General features: G+C 45.2%; 1 protein-coding gene across 1 annotated transcript in view; it reads right to left on the bottom strand.

The window, feature by feature from the left end:
* Positions 1-17,124, bottom strand: part of CLSTN2 (calsyntenin 2) — a 728,679-nt gene that overhangs the window by 505,608 nt on the left and 205,947 nt on the right. The window lies entirely within an intron of this gene.

Below are 17,124 nucleotides of genomic sequence, written 5' to 3'. Positions count from 1 at the left end.
AAAAGCAAACTTACTTCAGTCCTCAGTTTTGATAGTTTTGGATAGCTTTGGATAGTTCCTTCACCTTCTTATTCTAATGGAAACCCAGAAGGCCTTAGGGTCTTTCTACAGGACTTTCTAGTGGTAGAGGCTAATTTTTCACAGCTCGTAGTCTGGAAGACGGAAGCTGCTTTTTGGTTCCTCATTTCCACTTTCAAACTCTGTCACAGACTTCTTCATTCAAAACCGCCAGCTCTTTTGAAGCACATCATCACACTGCTGCCATCAGTCAAGGCCCCAGTCATCCCGCGCCTGTCACTCACCAATGACTTCCTACCTGCTTCCCTGTCTTTATGTGGGTAGACCTGAACATCCATGGGAATGCTCTGTCCATGACAATGGCCTCTGAGTTCCTTGACCTCCTTGACTCAATCTTTTGCCTCCTCACACCTCGGGCACCCAATACTAAAGTCATACATCATCATCAATCACTGAATTAACTACAAAATTTCTATTTATCATCCCTTTCCGACCATCACCTCCCACCCCCCCTACTCAGTCACTCTGGCATAAGTGCACTAACAATTATTTGATGCCCCACAGGGACCTACATTGACCCCACTGACTCTGACACTTTGTTCCTGTCAACCACGTGCCCACATTCTCATTTCCATCTTTATTCTGTTTAGGACCCACTGGAAAGCACCATAATCCCTCCCTCAGAAACCTGCCAAACTGCCTTGGCTCTATTTCCTTCTTCCTTACCTGCCCTACTCCAATCCTCAGTTCAAGTCAGTTGCTCAGTCATGTCCGACTCTGTGAACCCATGGACTACAATGCGCCAGGATTCCCTGTCCATCACAAACTCCCGGAGTTTACTCAAACTCGTGTCCACTGAGTCAGTGATGCCATCCAACCATCTCATCCTCTGTTGACCCCTTCTCCTCCTGCCTTCAATCTTTCCCAGCATCAAGGTCTTTTCTAATGAGTCAGTTCTTTGTATCAGGTGGCCAAAGTATTGGAGTTTCTGCTTCAGCATCGTCCTTCCAATGAATATTCAGGACTGATTTCCTTTAGGATGGACTGGTTGGATCTCCTTTCTGTCCAAGGGACTCTCAAGAGTCTTCTCCAACATCACAGTTCAAAAGCATCCATTCTTCGGTGCTCAGCTTTCTTTATAGTCCAACTCTCACATCCATACATGATGACTGGAAAAGCCATAGCTTTGACTAGACAGACCTTTGTTGGCAAAGCAATGTCTCTGCTTTTTAATATGCTGTCTAGGGTGGTCATAGCTTTTCTTCCAAGGAGCAAGCATCTTTTAATTTCATGGCTGCCATCACCATCTGCAGTGATTTTGGATCTATTTCCCATGAAGTGATGGGACTGGATTCCATGATCTTAGTTTTCTGAATGCTGAGTTTTAAGCCAACTTTTTCACTCTCCTCTTTCACTTTCATCAAGAGGCTCTTTAGTTCTTCTTCTCTTTCTGCCATAAGGGTGGTGTCATCTGCATATCTGAGGTTATTGATACTTCTCCTGGCAATCTTGATTCCAGCTTGTGCTTCATCCAGTCCAGCATTTCTCATGATGTACTCTGCATATAAGTTAAATAAGCCGGGTGACAAAATATAGCCTCGATGTACTCCTTTCCCGATTTGGAACCAGTCTGTTGTTCCATGTCCAGGTCTAACTGTTGCTTCTTGACCTGCACACAGATTTCCCAGGAGACAGGTCAGGTAGTCTGGTAGTCTCATCTCTTGAAGAATTTTCCACAGTTTATTGTGATCCACACAGTCAAAGGCTTTGGCATAGTCAATAAAGCAGAAGTATATGTTTCTCTGGAACTCTCTAGCTTTTTTGATGATCCAAAGGATGTTGGCAATTTGACCTCTGGTTCCTCTGCCTCTTCTAAATCCAGCTTGGACATCTGGAAGTTCACAGTTTATGTACTATTGAAGCCTTGCTTGGAGAATTTTCAGCATTACTTTGCTAGCATGTGAGATGAGTGAATTGTGTGATACTTTGAACACTCTTTGGCATTGCCTTTCTTTCAGAAAGGAATGAAAACTGACCTTTTCCAGTCCTGTGGCCACTGCTGAGTTTTACAAATTTGCTGACATGCTGAGTGCAGCACTTTAACAGCATCATCTTTTAGGATCTGAAATAGCTCAACTGGAATTCCATCACCTCCACTGGCTTTGTTCATAGTGATGCTTCCTAAGGCCCACTTGACTTTGCATTCCAGAATGTCTGGCTATAGGTGAGTGATCACACCATCATGATTATCTGTGTCATTAAGATCTTTTTTGTATAGTTCTGTGTATTCTTGCCATCTCTTCTTAATATCTTCTGCTTCTGTTAGGTCCATACCATTTCTGTCCTTTATTGTGCCCATTTTTCAATGAAATATTCCCTTGGTATCACTTATTTTCTTGAAGAGATCTCTAGTCTTTCCCATTCTATTGTTCTCCTCTATTTCTTTGCATTGATCACTGAGGAAGGCTTTCTTATCTTCCTTGTTATTCTTTGGAAGTCTGCATTCAAATGAGTATATCTTTCCTTTTCTCCTTTTCCTTTTATTTCTCTTCTTTTCACATCTATTTGTAAGGCCTCCTCAGATAATCATTTTGCCTTTTTGCATTCCTTTTTCTTGGAGATGGTTTTGATTACTGCCTCCTGTACAATATCATGAGCCTCTGTCCATGGTTCTTCAGGCACTCTGCCGATCAGATCTGATCCCTTAAATCTATTTGTCACTTCCACTGTATAATTGTAAGGGATTAGATTTAGGTCATACTTGAATGGTCTAGTGGTTTTCCCTACTTTTTTCAATTTAAGTCTGAATTTGGCAATAAGGAGCTCAAGATCTGAGCCACAGTCAGATCCTGATCTTGTTTTTGCTGACTGTATGGAGCTTCTCCATCTTTGGCTGCAAAGAATAAAATCAATCTGATTTTGGTATTGACCATCTGGTGATGTCCATGTGTAGAGTCTTCTCTTGTGTTGCTGAAAGAGGGTGTTTGCTATGAACAGTGTGTTCTCTTGGCAAAACTCTGTTAGCCTTTGCCCTGTTTCATTCTGTACTCCAAGGCCAAATTTGCCTGTTACTCCAGGTATTTCTTGACTTTCTACTTTTGCATTCCAGTCCCCTATAATGAAAAGGACATCTTTTTTGGGTGTTAGTTCTAGAAGGTCTTATAGGTCTTCATAAAACCATTCAACTTCAGCTTCCTCAGTATTAGTGGTTGGGGCATAGGCTTGGATTACTGTGATATTGAACGGTTTGCCTTGGAAATGAACAGAGATCATTCTGTTGTTTTTGAGATTGCATCCAAGTACTGCATTTCGGGCTCTTTTTTTTTTTTTGACTATGATGGCTACCCCGTTTTTTCTATGGGATTCTTGCCCACAGTAGTAGATATAATGGTCATCTGAGTTAAATTCATGCATTCCAGTCCATCTTAGTTAGCTGATTCCTAAAATGTTGATGTTCACTCTTGCCACCTCCTGTTTGACCACTTCCAATTTGCCTTGATTCATGGACCTAACATTCCAGGTTCATATGCAATATTGCTCTTTACAGCATCAGACTTCACCTCCATCACCAATCACATCCACAACTGGGTGTTGTTTTTGCTTTGGCTCCATCTCTTCATTCTTTCTGGAGTTATTTCTCCACTGATCTCCAGTAGCACATTGGGCACCTACCGACCTGGGGAGTTCATCTTTCAGTGTCCTATCTTTTTGCTTTTCATACTGTTCATGGGGTTCTCAAGCCAATCCTAGTTTAACCCAAATATCCCCTTCTCAGATCCTGCACCCACTTAGAAGTGTTTAGAGAATAAGTAAACAGCTCTAGCTTAGACTACGAGTCCAAATTTCTAGTAGGTATTTAGCACCATGGACTATAGCCTTTCCACAGTAAATTCACTGTCTAGTTCCTCTTCTGATTATTTCACACCTTCCTCTCTCTACTTAAAAACTTCAACACACTCTCCCTGCTCCTAACTGTCAGCTGTTAAGTCTGCCTCATATTTCATGAAGAAAACAGATGAAATCAAGGAACTACCTCATATTCCCACTCCTAAACTGTAGCTCCCTGGCATCTGTTCTCACATACTCTGTTTTCCTTCCTATCACAGTAGAAACCTCCGTGTTCCTAAGATTAAGCTCTCTCTGTAGACCTTAGACATATCCCTCTTGTCCACTCAAGGTCTTTGCTCCTCCAAGTGTCCTCTTTCTCCCAAATAGCCAACTTTGTTCTCACCATGCCTTGACAGTGATTCTCTGAAACATGCCGCACCCTACAATTCCACTCCCCACTTCAGACACTGCCTCATTTCCATGTGTCTGTTCATGAAAACTTTCTCAAATAAGTTGACAATGCTCATGCTTCTCACGTCTTCCCCCTCATCTGACCTCAAACCCACTCCAGTTGGGCTGTCTCCACTGCTCTACTGAGGCCACTGCCCCATGGTCACGAGTTGCCTCTGTCCTGCTAAACTGAATAGTTCTTGAGCCTCACCTTATTCAGCGTCAGAAAAGATCACACGGAATTATGGTCTCCTGTAGGTCACCACATGCTCTTGGGATTCCTCCTACTTGATGCCTGCTGCTCCCTCCTCCTTGGGTGAGTCCCCTCTCCCGGATTCAGTGTTGTCCTTGGCCCTCTTCCCTATATGCACCCACTTCCTGCATGCTCTCACCCTGCAGGAAACTTTACCTCCTTTGTGTTGGTGATGCTAACATTTCATCCCCAGGCCTGACCTTCAGACTTGAGTATTTAACTCCCAACTCTGCCAACGGCTGCACTTGGATGTATCAATGTCATCTCAACATGCTCAGGATCAGATGGCCTGAATGATGGCTTGATGGCCTCTATCAAATCTGCTCCTTTCCCAGTCTTCTCTATGCTAGCTACTGGCAACACTATCCACTCAGTTGTTCAGGCCAAATACCACTGGGGTGCATGCATGCATGCTCAGTTGTTTGGTCGTATCTGACTCTTTGTGACTCCATGGACTATGGTCTGCCAGGTTCTTCTGTCCAAGGGATTTCCCAGGTGAAAATATGGGAGTGGGTTGCCATTTCCTCCTCCAGATCATCTTCCTGATCCCAGTGCATGAGATGCAGGAAACACTGGGGAGTCATACTTTACTTCTCTTTTCAGGCTTCCTGCATATCTCATTCATCAGTAAGCCCTGTGGCTCTACCCTCAAAAATTTCCATAAATTCATCCATTTCTTAACATCTCTTATTGCTTTTACTGTACTGCAAGTCACTTGCATGGGGCTTCCCAGATGGCTCAGTGGTAAAGAACCTGCCTGCAATGCAGGAGACACGGGTTTAATCCCCAGGTCAGGAAGATCCCCTGGAGTAGGAAATGGCAATCCACCCCAGCATTCTTGCCTCAGAAACACCACAGCAGAGGAACCTTGTGAGCTACAATTCAGGGGGTCACAAAGAGTCAGACATGACTTAGCAACTAAACAACAATCCCCTTGCCTGGGCTATTGCAGTAGAGAGAATCTTATCTCCCTGCATTCATCACTGTACACTACATTTCAACACCTCTGTAGTAGTCTGCTTAGAACCCTGCTAGCTTCATATAGTAACATTAAAGATCCGCTGTTATGAGGCACTCCCTGATTTGATCCTGGCTTCCCCTGTCTCATTGTCCACCCAACCCCAAATATGAGTAGGCTTATTTTTCAATACACTGAACAGTTTTTACCCAGGGTCTTTTTTAATGTGCTGTACCTTCTTCCTGGGATGCTATTCCCTCTATATTTTCATAGTCAGTATCTTAGGATTCAGATTTCAGCTCAAATGCCATCTCCTTAGAGAAGCCATCCCTGACCACTCACCCTTGGTGTCATTCATCTTATTTATTTTCTATATAGTACTTAACAAACATTTACAATGCACTTACCATGCTCTAGGTACTGCTTTAAGAGTGTTACAAATAGCAACACATTTAAACTTCCCACCAACCACATGCTATTTGTTATATTATTATCCCCCTTCTAAGATGAAGAAAATGAAGCACAAAGAAACTAAGTTACTTGCTCAAGGTCTTATATCTGGCACATGTCATGGTCAGGATTACCACCGAGGTGAAGGCATTGGAGTGTATGACTTCCAGAGACCTTGCCTGGTGGGGGATAACTCTGAAGAGACGTTATTAGCAAAACAGTGAAGTGGTCTGATGTGCCCTGGGCTAGAGGTAGAAAGAGTTCTAAGATCTACTGGGTGACCTTTCTCTCGAAGGGTCTTCATCAGTAAAATGAGGACTTTGGACCTGATGACTTCATTGGCCTTCCAACCATAACCACGATGGTTTGGCAGCCTTGACATAATGGACAGATGTTCTGGGATCTTACCAACTAGTGCTCTAGCATCACTAATACCACCATCACTATGACTACTAACCCAACTTATAATATCATGAGGATGATGATGGTATCTGGAACGTTGTATTGAACGTCTCCTGCTGTGGTCCTGTGCTTCATAGGTTCATCTAGTCCCCACAAGTGCCCTTGATGGTTACCCTCATTTTACAGAAAAGACAATTTGAGACTCAGGTGAGCAAAACCACCCAAAACCATACAACTAAGAACTGGTCAAGAAGGATTTTGAAAGAAGGGAGACCCAAGCCCTCTCTTCCTCTACCTCCTTCCTCTAGCAGTTCCTACTTTTCTATTTATATTTACTTCTTAGCACTTATCACCCTCCTACATATGTTTTTTCATTGTCTCTCTCTCCCCACTATAATGTGACCTCACAGGGCAGAGGTCCTTGTTTACTTTGCCCACTGGCACATCCCATGCGTCCTACAACAGTGCCTGGCATGCAGAAGGTGCTCAGCAATGCACCGCCTGAGTGACTTCCACACAGGCTCCATCAGGGCTGTGTCCCCCACCTCTGAGGCTCATGAACTGACTGGCTCACCAACCTCTATGACAAGGATGGGCAAACTACCTCCCAGTGGTCATACCCAGTCTGTCGCCTGGTTTTTCAAGCCTATAAGCTAAGAATAGTATCTGCATTTTCAATGAATTGTAAAAGAACAAGAGAAAGAGGAAGAGGATGATGAAGTAAAATAGAAGAATAAAAAGCAGCAGTAGTAGCAACAGCAACCAACCACAAGAAATATCCAATTACTATGTTATGTAACAGGAACTAACATACTGCCAGAGGTCAATTATTCCTCAAAGACAAACAAACTCATAAGAAAAAGAGATCAGATTTGTGGTTACCAGAGCCAGGGGGTGAGGGGACATGGAATAGGATAAAGATAGCCAGAAAGTAGAAACTTTCTGCTTTAAGATAAAAATAAGTATCATGATCAAGGACTATGAGCAATAAATCACTTCAATATTAAAAAAAAAGTATCATGATGTACAACATGATAAATATAATCAACTCTGTTGTATGTTGCATATGAAAGCTGTTAAGAGAATAAGTCCTAAGAGTTCTTATCACAAGGAATTTTTTTTTTCTATTTCTTAAATTTTGTATCTATATAAAATAATGGATGTTCAGTAAACTTACTGCAGTAATCATTTAAAAATAATACGTGACAGAACTAAGGGTCACAAAGCCTAAAACATCTGGCTCTTTACAGAAAAAGTGTGTGGACCCTGTACCAGGAGACCAAACATGAGTGGTGTACGTGCCTTTCTCCCTGGGACCCTCTGCAGAGCATGCTGTGCCAAGGGCTTTACACACTTAAGACAGACACTTGCCTCCCAATGACCCCAAGTAATACACACTCTCCTTGAACCATTAATTCATGTTTTCAGCCCATTGGGGAGCTAATGTGGTACAGGGTGGAGTGCTCAAGAGGGCTCTTCATGGGAATTTCCATGGAAGCCCTTTCTTGGGAGTAAAGGCATTCTTTATCATATAATATCATAGTTATGAACCAATCAGGAGTCCAGTTTCTGTTATGGACCCAACAGTTCTGCCCCTCACACTCATCCAGTGCATTTTGCTGGTTTTGAAGTGAAGAAGAGCTGTCCAGATTTGCCTCCTCATAAATGCCAGCTCTGCACAGCTAATAGATTCAAACTGTTAAGGATGCATTGACAAGCTGATGCAGTGGGTAGAGGCATTCTCTGGCCACAAAATCTGTGCTGAAGATGAGTGCACACCCATGGACATCGGCATGGTAATCACATCTAAGCATTTTGAGGGGTGTGAAGAAGTGTCCTCTGCAAGACAGCAAGAGAGAGAGCCACTGGGAGGTGCCTCATGCTTGGCTTTAATACTGCTTCTGAATGAATCAAAACTACAATTAACAACCCCCTATTATGGTTGTGTTCTCAGTTAGATAGCATCACCGACTCAATGGACACGAACTTGAGCAAACTCTGGGCGATGGTGGAGGACAGTAGAGTCTGACGTGCTGCAGTCCACGGGATCGCTGAGTCAGACACAACTTAGTGACTGAACCACTACTTTATGGTTGTGTTATCGTGTCATTACAGCTGTGCTTACTCTCTCTAAAGTCGGTGTTAACTTCAAACAGCAGTATTTCCCCACCAATTCGTTTTCTCAGGAGGGCAGGCGAGATGAGCCACAGGATTACTGTGCTGGCCCACCTGGGCTGGCAGCATCGACCCTGCCCTGAATGCCCAGGTTTCACTCTTCCAGGGCTGATTTGAAGGGCTGGGCCTTCCCCTGCTGGGGACAGTCCTCCTACCAAGGAATTCTCCAACCCTGAAGGGGAAGAGTACTTCCCCTGAGAATGTGTGGAAGTGCAGAAAAGAAGCCCTGAAGGCATCCTATGTACCAGCAAATCGAGACTATGGGACCGCCCTTCCACTCAGCACCACGTGGTGTCTGAAAGCTCCAAAGGCAACACTCTGAGATGCAGGATGGCTGCTGCCTATGCATTCCAGCAACTGACTGTACTCACGTGGCTTATATAAACCCAACATTTACTATGTGCTGTCTGGTTTGCACCCACTGCTTCACTGAACTGTGTCCTGTCTGGACACCTCACCCATCTCTCTGGGGTGACAGGAGGGACCCAGGTTTCTTGCCCCTCCCACTCCTCGATGTCTAGAACTAGACATGCCCTGCCCACCTCCACACCACACCCCCAAAGCCTTCTTATCCCCACCTGTAACACAGAGCTAGCAGTGCCTCTGCCAGGGAAATGATGACGATGTCATGAAGTTTTGCTAATAAGTGCATCTGTTCCACATATATGCACTAATATATGATATTTGCTTTTCCCTTCCTGACTTACTTCATCATGTGTGACAGACACAGACATAGAGAACAAACGTATGGATACCAGGGGGGAAGGGGAGGTAGGATGAAGTGGGAGATTGGGATCAACACATATACACTATTATGTATAAAGCAGATAACTAATGAAAACCTACTGCATAGCATAGGGAACTCTACTCAATGCACTCTGATAACCTAAATGGGAAGGAAGTCTGAAAAAGGAGGAGATAGATGTATACGTATAGCTGATTCACTTTGCTGTACAGCAGAAACACACCCTGTAAGCAAAGACACCTCAATTTACAAAAAAGAAAAAAAGATGTCATGAAGCAAAACCAAGCCTGAGGCTGCCCATGAAAGCTCCCACCACTGCTCGCTCCCCTGGAAAGGGGCTCACTGAAGAGGTGGCTATCTGCTTAGAGTAGGGATAGGCAGCAGAGACCAGTTTTCTGTAAACTACAGTTATCATCACCCCTTCTCCTTTTAGTGAAAAATTTATTATCAACCACATATATCCAATGGTTTTAGCTTCTCAAAGAGTTTTGATAATCATGGATTTACAGGATGAACAGAGCAGCTCTGGGACAGGAGAGGAAGGTGGAGACATACCCACTTTACAAATGGGAAAATCACGGAGGTGAAAGGACTTGCCCAAAATCACAAAGAGAGCTTGAGACACACAATGGTGCTTATTACTAAGGACTAAATGACCTAGGTTGACTCGATCCTGGGGTTCTGCCGAGTGTGGGCCAGGGAATCCTAGCACGAGTTTTCTGCTCCTGATCCAGCAGGAAGTAGTACAGAGAGACAGGCAGTGGGAAGGGAAGGAATGTGAGCATGAGCTGTGAACACTCTGAGCTGTGACACCCCCACCCCACTTCCCGAGCCAACATCTGACTTCTTCTGGCCCCACAACCTGTGGAAAGCTAGGTCCTGTCTCTCCCTTCCTTATGCCCTCTTTGGCTCCCTGCTATCTTCTCTGCTGTGGTCACCTGTGGCTCTGCGGTGGGTCTGGTTGTCTACCTTCAGCCCCAGCACTCGTACCCAGTGTCCCGGGAATGCAAGGGGACACCGGAGGAGCTCAGCAAACGAAGTGCTGATAACAGCTGCACCACTGCCACTTCTCTACCCCAGATACGATCCCCATTTCTGTCTTAGGAGAGAACATATTGTCCATCTTCTAAAGATAAGGAACCTGAGCCTTGAAGAGGTTAAGTAACTTGCCAGTGTCTGAATTCTAGCCTGGGGGTATCTGAAATTGAACCATGTGCATCCTCATGCAAACTTCCCAACAGACCTCATTTTGAGGCCCACCACCCCTCAGTCCTTTTACCTGGCCTGAGTTCCAAGACAAGATCCAGATTACTCCACTGAATTATGTCCATTTTGCCTCTTTGTCGACTCTGAGAGAAAACCTACAGTGTCCTCCCCAGGCCTCAGCATTGCCAGGTGCTCCAGAGCATTTAGTTTTGGAACAACATCAGAAGGTCCCAGCAGTGGTGAGATCAAATGATGACTCAAGGGTCTTCTCTGGAATTGGGAAGTTCTTCCAAGTTTTTCCATCATGCCCCTTGCCCAGGTGGCCCATTCTTTTATTTATTTATTGTCTTTCAGTTCCAACATGTGACTGTATTAGTCAGCTTGGGCTGCCATAACAAAACTTGGTGGCTTAAACAATAGAAGTCTCACAGTTCTGGAGGCTAGAAGTCCTAAGATCAAGGTGCTGGCAGTTTTGGCTTACACATGGGCATCTTTTTGCTGTATCCCCTCATGGTTGTCCCTCTGTCTATATCCCAATCTCCTCTTTTTAGAAGAACACCATTAACACTGGATTACAGCCCACCCATATGACCTCAGTCTACCTTTATACCAATTTAAAGACCCAAACTCTTAATGCAGTCAAAGCATGCAAAGTTGGTGCTACTGGGGGTCAGGACTTCAACACATGAATTTTGGGGGAAACAATTCAGCCCATGGGATTCCTTGGTGGCTCAGCAGTAAAGAACCTGCCTGCAACGTAGGAGAAGCAGGTTCATTCCCTGGGTCAGGAAGATCCCCGGAGAAGGAAACGGCAACCCACTCCAGTATTCTTGCCTGGGGAATTCCATGGACAGAGGAGCCTGGTGGGCTACAATCCATGGGGTCACAAAAAGTCAGACACGACTTAGAGACTAAACCACCACCAATTCAGTCCATAACATGGCCTAAGAAGGAGACAATTAGCAGCAGAACATCTCAACAATGTTTCCTAGAGGCAAAGGGACCAAATGCAAGGAATATGGAACCCAGTTAGGAGAACAAAGGCCCAGGCCTGACTCTGCCCCAGCTCTCTTCGTGATTTTGGGCAAGTAGCCTCACCTCCCTGATTTTTCCTTTTGTAACAGGGGTATGTCCCACCTTCTTTTCCTGTGCCAGAGCTGCTCTGCTCATCCTATGAATCTACGTCTACGAAAGTTCTTTGAGGAATTAGAAACATGGACCTATGGAGTTGATAATAAGATTCCCATCAAAAGGAGAAGGGGCAGTGATAAGTGTGGTTTACAGAATGTGGGTCTCTGCAGCCTCTCCCTATGCTAACCAGAGTCCCACTTCTTCAATGAGCCCCTTTCCAGGGGAACTAGCAGTCAAGGGTGCTATCATGGGCAGGCTCTGGGTCAAGGGATCTGCCTCTTTTGCCTCATGACATCTTCATTACTTCCCTGGCAGAGGCACTGCTAGCTCTGTGTTACAGGAGGGGAAAATCAGGCTTCAGGGGCTGTAGGTGGGGTGAGCATGCAGAACCCCTACTGTCTGATTCTAGAGCCTATGCCCCAGTTCCTGTGCTGGACTGAGCCCTGGTTATTGGCACCGTGTAAGACACATATCCACATTCAAGGACTCCCAGGTTGCAAAGGCCCCTGTGATGTAACACCCAGTACAGAGGAAAAGAAGAGGACTGAGCAAGGGTCACTTACATCGTGTGATGGCAGAGGAGCACCTGGTCAGGGAGCAGGGACCCCTGAGTAGGGCTTTGAGGGCTGAGAAGGAAGCAGACTGAGGAAGGCATTTCAGACACAGGAACAGCATAATGTATACTGAGGACCATCCTAGCAGCACCATTCCCCTGCCTGCATGGGACTCCAGAGTGGGAGGAAGGGAGGGGAGTCAGGGGCATAGGAGTGATGCCAGAAGGGCCAAAAGCAAACAGCACCCAGGTTCCAAAAGGGGCAAAATGATAGATGCTGGAAAACCTGATGAAATCACTCTGTGCATCTGGCAGGCATGAGTGAGGTCTTAGCAAAGGGTTTAACCACAGCTAAGAGTTACCTGAGCACGAACACACTCACCCCAACTCTCTTCTGAGAGCCCAGAAGGAGGGCTGGAAAGAGTCAGTGTTTCCCATATCTGTGGCTGGTGCTCCAGGAACAAATTTAAGTGTTAAGGGGTCCAGATGATGAATGATGCCCACTCACAGAGGGCTGGGACCAGAGTAAGGCAAAGTGAGGGAGCCAAGGGGCAAAATTTAAGGAGGTGCTCCCTCCCTGCATTGGTGTAAGTGTACGGCCATCCCTGGGACCAAGTGCCTCCTTAATTATGTGCCCAGGAACTGCACTGATCTCACCCTATGCTTGACCCAGCTGGAAAGGAGAAAATTGGTCTTTTTTCACTTCAGAATCAAGTCTGTCTGACGGCCACATGTCTGAAAACCTGTCTGCCCTCTCTTTGGCTTTGAGCAGTCCTAATGCTTTCAACCTCTTGCACAGCAGTGTCTGGCTAGAATTTAATACTATTGCTTTGATTTCACCATATTTACTTTCACAGATTTATAGCAAGTGGTATTAATTTTCCACTCATGGCCAAAACAGAAAGTTCCTTTTCAAAATAACTTTGAATAAAAAAAAGGCTTCCCTGGTGGCTCAGTGGTAAACAATCTGCCTGCAATGCAGGAGACACATGTAGGAGACTCATGTTCGATCCCTGGGTTGGGAAGATCCCCTGGAGAGGGAAATGGCAATTAGTTCCAGTATCCTTGCTTGGAAAAAAAATAATAAATTTGAATAAAAAAAAGTAAGTGCCTCTGAAGAAAAATAGCGGGTTGGCCAAAAACTTTGTTCAGGTTTTTCTTACAATGATATGGAAAAACCTGAACAAAGTTTCTGGTCAAGCCAGTATTAAGTTAATAGTAGATCAGTGGATCTACAGATGAGAAGTCTCAGGAGGTGGGGACTTTTGGGCTGAGGCTGGCAAACAACAGGATTTCCCACTCAGTTGTTCTTCCAATGGAACAGGTTGATCTTCCAGGGGCAAGGAGAGCTCACGTCTCTGGCATTAGGCACCCACACATCAGACACTCTGTCCACTGAACTAAAAGGCATGACTGCCCATGACAGGGGAATGCAGGCTTCCGGTCCAGTGATGACACTGGGTTTATATAGCCCACAGAACAATGCAGGAAGCTGGCTGCTTCTAGACCTTGTCAGTGTAACCAACAAGATCAGTCTTAGTCACTTTAGTAAGTTCCTCCATGCAGATTTCTGATCAAATCTGCAAAGCTAGTTTATCTTTCCTGAAGAGTGAGCATCTCTGACAAGTGGCCGTTCATTGAGAACAATGCAATGGGAACAACTTCTTGGTAAAGATGTCTTTATTGTTTCAACCCATCTCTTGGGGAATGACAGCCTGGGGACCAAAGAGGGTATGACTCCAGTGTCTCCCCTTGAAAAGAATCCCAAACACAAAAATTTTTTGTCCCAGGTTGTCCTACCAAGGTGCAGAGATCAGAAGGGGACAAGCTGGTTTGAGGACCAAAATCTAATCAGAAGCAGGGACTTTTTATGCTTGCTCTTTGTGGATGACCTTCTATTCATACTTTCCTCCTCCATCTCTGCACCAGTGGAGTGAAGAATTAGCTCTCTTTCTAGCCTGGTGAGCAGAGGAAGGGCTGGGGGTCCAGAAAATATGTGATATCCCCAAAGAAGCAAGGGATGAAACTGCACAGCAGTCATGACTTTATACCTTTGAAAACTGTAAACACACACAGAAAAAAGTCATGCATGTTTTAGGGAAATGTCCTGCACCCCACTATAGAATCCAGTAACTGGGAAGACAAAAACAGAATTGCAGAAAGAAAATAAATAGGCACAAGGATCTACGCTATAGCACAGGAAATACTACTCAATATTCTGTAATAACCTATATAAGAAAAGAATCTAAGAAGAGTGGCTATATGTATAACTGATTCATTCTGCTGTACACTTGAAACTAAAACAACATTCAATATATACTTCAATATAAAATAATTTTAAAAAAAAGAAAAAGAAAAGAAATAGGCTTAGGGGCTGAAGAATGGAGTGCTGTTCCCAGATCCACCTTTCACTTGCTCACAGTATGTGATTTCAAATGAGCCTTGCAACTCTAGGAGCCTCAGTTGCCTCAACTGTAAAATGGGCTGGTGCTTCCTCCCTTCTGGGAACAACTGATATCATCCTCAGAAGGCCTACTGGAAATGAAGATGTGTTGGCCAAACCAGTTAACACTTTCCTTATTATAAAGAAGGAAAACAAATAGTATGCAGGCCAAGGGGTGGGTCTGGAAAAGTCAAGGTATAAGTTCCATCAGGGTAGGTGAGAGAAAGCTGCGGCTGTTTTCACCGAGAAGGTTCCAGGGATGGCTCCTGGAAAAGCAGGCATCTGGCATTGGGGAAAATTAAACATGTTAATATTAGATGGAGGAACTGTGGACAGAGGGTGATGGTCTTTGTGCTGCCAGGATGGTGAACAACAGCAACCCATTTGTTATTCATTCACTTTTTTGGTTCATTGAACAAATAGTTGAATGGTACACCTACTGTGTGTCAGGCACCAGGAATAGAAATGATAGACATATGATATCCTACCTCCAAGATCCTTATAATCTGGTAGTCCTATGGAGGGATGTATTCACTTGACTGCAGAAGCTCTGTCATGGAAATCAGATGGATCTTATTGTAAGAGTTGTTACCCCTTTGTCTAAGACCATCTCTTTATTATCCCAACACAACATGTACTGAGTAGCTTGGGCTGGGGGATGCAGCTTTAGAGACTAGCCTCATTCAAGCCTGTTCCCCAGAGCTTACAGGATGGACACAAACAGAAGAGAGAGAAGGCAGGGTGCTATGTGATGAGGGTCATGACAGATTCAGCGGGCAGTGGGAGCACTGTAAGTTAGACCTTTAAGAGTGCACCATCCTTACAACATAGTAGTGCTCATGCTTAGTCATGTCTGACTCTGTGATCCCATGGACTGCAGCCTGCCAGGCTCCTCTGTCCATGGGATTTCCCAAGCAAGAACACTAAAGTAGGTTGCCATTTCCTCCTCCAGGGGATCTTCCAGACCCAGGGATCGAAGCCATATCTCCTGCATCGGCAGGCGGATACTTTACCACTGAGCCACCTCAGAGCACCACGGAGCAGACCTAAGCCAGCACACAGGTGAGGAGAAGTCTAGGAGGGGGTTTCTTTACCAAAGAACCAATGGATACCAAGTTCTAAAGCAGTTCAGTAGAGCTGGGGACGGGGCAGGAGAAGTGACGAGTACAGCCACTGAGACAGGGACTCCCAAGGCAAGGAAAACTGACATGAGATCTGCCAGAGAGGGTATATGTGGAGCCTCGTGGGCAGGGGCAAGGGATCTGGGCTTTATCCTGAAGGCCAGCAAGGAGAACTGGATGGACTGTAACTAGCAACATCTGCTCAGAGGCAGCTGTAAGTGACTATAGGGCATCACAGGGCCCAAGAGCAGGGCCCCAGAACATCCCCCATTCACTGGCCTGACCTTCCACAGCTATCCCATGCAGCTGGTACCTTCCCAGGGTTGTAAATAACTTCCCACATTTTATGTCATGATTCATATATGATAAACACACAATTTCTTCATTCACTTTATTTTAAAAATTAAATTCTTGGCTCAATCTGAGTCCTGCAATACCACCAATGAGTAGCATGATTTTGCACAATCTCTCCATCCAATCACTCTTTGCCTTATTGTTCTTAACTGAAAGAGAGGCACGGTCATGCCCAACTTAACTTGGAGGGCTATTATAAAGGGAAATGAGATGTTTTTCAGGAAACTTTCAGGAATCTGCTTGCAATGCAGGAGACCTGGGTTTGATTCCTGGGTCAGGAAGATCCCCTGGAAAAGGAAATGGCTACCCACTCCAGTATTCTTGCCTGGAGAATCCCATGGACAGAGGAGCCTGGCAGGCTACAATGTATGGGGTCGCAAGAGTCAGACACAACTTAGCGACTAAACTACCATCACCAGGAAACTTTGACAAATTTGACCCCTGGTTAGTGGAAGTGTATGACTGAAACTCTAATCCCTGCAGTTCCACTCCCACCTGTGTGAATGGTGTAGCACTGTGGGTTGGAATCAGGGCACCAGAATGGCATGGCCCTGAGACAGGAACTCAGGTGAATGCAGTGGGAGCACCACTGGCCATGCTGACTGGGGGGCAGCTCCCACCAGCAGCTAGAGTGAAGACCCACAGCCTGTATCACTGAGGGAGACAGTCAGGATCTGCAGCAAGCCTGCAGGCTCTCTGTGGCTGGACCCCCAGGTTCACATGGTCTCCACAGACCTCTGAGGAGCACAGTCAGGGTGCTGCTGAATGTTCTGAATTTGATATCAGCTGGCACACAGGCGTGCTAGGAAAACAGCCCTCCAGAAAACAAAAACAAAACTCCCCATCTGTAGTGTTGACCTATTTTCACAGTATAAAAACCCCAAACATGGCCAGTTTCAAGCCACCAGTGGTTTAAATTCAGACTGCTTAACAACTGGATTCCGCACACTGGCACAGCCAGCTCCAGCAGGACTCTGAGGCAAACATCAGAAGGATGGAGCTGGCATCTCACGGCCTCTCCAGAAAATTACCACCAA

Source organism: Dama dama, chromosome 19 (assembly GCF_033118175.1).
Source record: "Dama dama isolate Ldn47 chromosome 19, ASM3311817v1, whole genome shotgun sequence".
Classification (NCBI taxonomy): domain Eukaryota; kingdom Metazoa; phylum Chordata; class Mammalia; order Artiodactyla; family Cervidae; genus Dama; species Dama dama.
Note: the sequence above shows the minus strand (reverse complement) of the source record. Positions and strands in the feature narration are given on the sequence as shown.